The following is a 4,357-nucleotide window of genomic DNA, read 5'->3' on the forward strand; positions in this document are numbered from 1 at the left end:
CTCCCGACTCGAGGCCACCTCTGGGACTCATTTGAGAAGATGCGACTTTCTTTAGTTTCGAAGGATGCAGGACCTGGTTTTTCCCCAAAGTACATCTGCTGTCGTGGGAGGGGCCTCGGCTGTCTTTGATGCCGGGCTTTGTGTCTTCGTCGCCCATGGTCTCCTCGCGGCCAGCTGGGCACATGGTGACCTTCAGGCCAGGCCGGGGAGGCCGTGCCCGGGACAAGCTTGCAGAGGAGGGAGTGAGAGAGGCCGCCAGGGAAAAACTCTGGTCTGACGGAGAAATTCAGAGTCACCTGCAAGCCTTAGAGGCGTTAACAGTGCTTTGCAGGTGGTTTTTGGACTCGGGGCACACGGAACACAGGGTGTATTAGCTGAGGCTGGGGATCTGGGTAAAAACAGCAGCGGTAGGAAAATACCAGCTCACACTCCATAAAACCTTGTGTGACTGACTCGCCTGCTGCAAATTTGACAGTGCAAACTTGGACTCTAAAAGCCGATTCCTACAGACGAGTCATTTAATAAATCACACACTTCCGAAGAACGCCCTGTAGCAATAACTGCGGAGAGCTGAGAGAGAAAGAACCGTTGACCCATTCCAATGAAAAGGAAGACGCTGTTGCTGAGAACTGCCAGTCTGTGCAGCAAAACCGTCATGAGCTAAGTGGTTTCTTTCGGAACAAAATAAGCCCCTAAGAAGGTCTTTTCTTGATGCCTTTTAATAACGTCTTTGCCTGGGAAGGACAGCTGTCACATCTTGTGTGCTTCCACAGCTCCAGTGCCCGGTGCCCCTGAACCCCTTACGTCTGGGGTCCCCTGTGTCCTAGGATGTCCTGACGTCTCTTGGGGCCTCACAGACCCAGACAGAGACCGTGTTCCCCAAAGCGAGCTCTTTCCCGGGGTGCTGGGCAGCGCGCCTTTCACATGCACACCCCGGATCCCAAGGTGGGCCTGGCCCTGCTCTTACCTGGCTCCCGCATACCGGGCCAGTGTCTCCTCTGCCCTAAACCAGTCCAGAGCCGGTGCCAGACAGCAAGGGGCAGCCGCTCTGCCCCAGAGCCCTGCAGAAGTGCTCACAGTTGTCAGTCCTACACTGCTTAGCCTGTCCCGCCTTGCATTCCCAGGGGAACCCCATCAAGACTCTGCCTCAGTTTCCCCTTGTTCCTGTCTTTCGCTTCCTGAGCTCCCTGATAAATCTCCTGCATGGCCTGTCCTGTCAGGAAATGCGGGTGACCAATTCTTCCTTCAATTTATTTTTGTTTGTTTTGTTTATTTTGTTTTTTTCCGGTACCAGGAATCGAACTCACGACGTTGCGCTTGCCAGGCAGGCGCTGTGCCGCTGAGCTACATCCCCAGCCCCTCTTCCTTCAGTTTTATGGCCTCCGCACACTGTCACTCAGCCACACCTCTACGGATTAAACATGGCATAAATTCAATACAGTAATTTGCTTGCTTCTATAATGACCTCCTAGAAAGGCAGAGGAGAAAGCATACAGGAGTTAAACATCTCACCCAGGTCACTCTGCTGGTAAGCGGGGTTCAAACCCAGCTCTGGCCCCAGAGGCAGGAGCCTAACCATGGCGAAACAATGCAGGTCCTCCTGCCCAGCACCACCGCCGCCTACAGCGCTGTGCCTCAGGCCCTCTGTCCAAGCCACGCACCAAGGCCAAGTCCCTTCATCCTCAGCCCTCACGACTCTAAATCCTGGTGCGATCTCATCGGCGTCTGCCGTTCCGGGCGGCACAAAGCTCCGCTCCTTTGCGGGGACCACGTCTGCCTTTGCTCACAGGGCTCTGCCCCCAGCAAATGGTCCAGCAATCACGGGTTGAAGGTGCTGTAGCTGTCAAGTATGGAGTTAAAAAGAGGATTCCAGAACAATAAGCTTCTCTACCTAAACAGACACAGACACGCTGCCAACGACAGAGCGTATATTCAACAGCGGCCACCAAGATTACATCACCTGGTGCCACCTCAGCCATCCTCCCGTGCTGTTTGCGTGGTTTCTGAGATCACGTCCTCACTGGGAAGCAGCATGCTACGTCTGATATGTATGGACATCCATAGAAAAAAGCCTCTTCACAAAGAAAATGTAATCCCAGCTCTCGAGAGGCTGAGGCAGGAGGAGCCTTGCAAGTTCGAGGCCAGCCTGGGCTACAAAGTGAGCTCAAAGTCAGCCTGAGCTGCATAGTGAGACCCTGTCTCAAAAAGACAAAAGAAGATGGAGGAGGAGGAGGAGGAGCAGAGAAAGACAGTGGAAAGACAGGAAAATTTGTCTATTTTCCTCTTTGTCATTTATCACATTTTCTGTAAGAAACAGCTACATAATGTATGGGCCACATCTGTTTTTAAGTATTAAAGAAACTGCTTCCCAAGGAAGTAGCAGAGGTTGCATTGCTCCGATTTTATTTCAGACAGGAGCAAAACTACAAACGGCAACCAGCGAATGGGACGCGGTGCGTGCAGAATCCATGTGCATGAGGCGGTCGAACTGCAGAACATAAAGCTAGTAGGGCTCGATAAGGGACGCACTGAAGTGTGACACGGAACAGACCCACGCAGGAGGAAAGGCACCGTCTCAGGACCCAGGCTGCCCACGTCTGACTTCTGGGTCCAACACCTCACTAGCTATGGGCCTTCGTCCAGCTGTCCAGCCACGCTCAGCCCTCTCTGTGGAGACAAGGATGATGTCAGCATCTCCTCCCCATCTGAAGGTGTGCTTTAAATGTGTTAATATGCAAAGTTCCTAACACGGTAGTACCTAAATGTAAATGCGGTATAAATATTTGTCAAATGAAATAGAAAGCAAGAACTAAAAGCAATGACAGCTATAAGCATGGACATACAATGCAATGGAAAGCTGCTTTGAACATCCTAAATAATGGAGTCTTGTTTTTATAAAATAGTAATAAATAGATTCGGTCCTAAAAGATACGACCTTCTAACCCAAAGTCCCATAAATACCGAACAACTCCTCAATCCCGGCTCCGACAAGTATGTGTGGCTTTAAATTGAGGGAAGGCTGGGGGTGGTGGTGCACGCCTGTAATCCCAGCACTCGGGAGGCTGAGGCAAGAGGATAGCTGCAAGCTCGAGGCCAGCCTGGGCTACATAGCGGAACCCTTTTATTGTTTAAAAAAAATAAAGTACAATATACACTAAAGGAGGCAACGAACATTTCTACAGGCAGTAAAAAGAGCAAGACACTTGGATCTCCTTTAAGAAAACCTACTTTAGGCTAGGGGTATAGCTCAGCGGCACAGCACCTGCCTGGCAAGCACAAGGTCATGAGTTTGATTCATGGTACCAAAAAAAAGAAGACCCACTTTGAGCAGAGTGCCTACAGCTGAACTCCGACACATTGATGTGCATGTTTGCTTAGCTTCCTCAAAATATGCAACCCCAGGGCGCGTCTCATACCTACCACTAGGGGTCTCCAGTTCATTTTTCCAGGACTTTATGTAAAAAATAGCTCTGCGTGGTCTGAGCACATTATTCTCATTCTCCCAGGCACAAAGACAGACTGTTTCAAAGGGCTGGGTGGGAAGAAAGAGAGTCATGACTTGTGAAGCTGCTGCAGCTCCCGGACCTTGGCTGCCTCTTTAGGGGACTCGGCCAACCAGCTGGGCTCACCCAGCCGCGCGCACACACAGCACCTCCTGCCCGCGGCCTCATCTTCCGTGCCAGCCCATTTTAAACCTAATGAAGCCACCCCTAAATCCCTCTACCCATGACACTGGGCCCAGACCTTCGATTCTGGAAATTACCCAAAAGAACCACACAGTGAACCAGAAAAGGAAGTATTTTGTGAGGACCAACTTTCAGACTATGATTAAGTGGCCTAGCGGCACAGCCCTAAACTGCAGTTAATTACCTCGTGTTCTAAAAGCATTTCACTTCATACAGCTTCGCCTTCTTTGTCTTTTCCGGGAGGCAGTGTTTCCCACAGAAATTTACACACACAAGGGTCTAGAAAATCAAGTCCCAGACTAAGTGAATTAAGTCTCTAATATTCTTCTAGAGCCCCTGAGAATAAAAGTGTTTAAGAAATATTCGTTAGTTAAGGTTAACATTCATTATGTTAAGGTTTGGTGCCCCAAAGAGATAAAAATGACCCATAATATAAAGTCAAGGACTAAAGGGAAGTGGGACTGGATTCTGTACACAAAAAGCCACGTTTTTTGCATCTTTTAAAAGCATATTAAATGCGCGAGAACACAACTGCCTACCATGTAAATTAATGCAGATTCTACATTGTTTTATCTGAATTGATTCCAAGATTTGTTCCCGTTTTGGAAAATCACAATCCAACAATAATATTGCACGTGATGTGAGTTGTTTGTTTGTTTTGGTGGGGTTTT

At 49.4% G+C, this 4,357-nt stretch overlaps 1 long non-coding RNA gene across 1 annotated transcript; it reads right to left on the reverse strand.

The window, feature by feature from the left end:
- Positions 1-2,373: 2,373 nt before the first annotated feature.
- Positions 2,374-3,992, reverse strand: LOC106149573. Its single transcript, XR_001235842.1, has 3 exons — positions 3,871-3,992; positions 3,421-3,532; positions 2,374-2,667 (listed from the first exon to the last, which is right to left on the reverse strand). It is a non-coding gene; the product is annotated as an uncharacterized LOC106149573 (long non-coding RNA).
- Between the last annotated feature and the right edge of the window lie 365 nt (positions 3,993-4,357).

This window comes from Chinchilla lanigera, unplaced genomic scaffold, assembly GCF_000276665.1.
Source record: "Chinchilla lanigera isolate Chin_1 unplaced genomic scaffold, ChiLan1.0 scaffold00004, whole genome shotgun sequence".
NCBI lineage: Eukaryota > Metazoa > Chordata > Mammalia > Rodentia > Chinchillidae > Chinchilla > Chinchilla lanigera.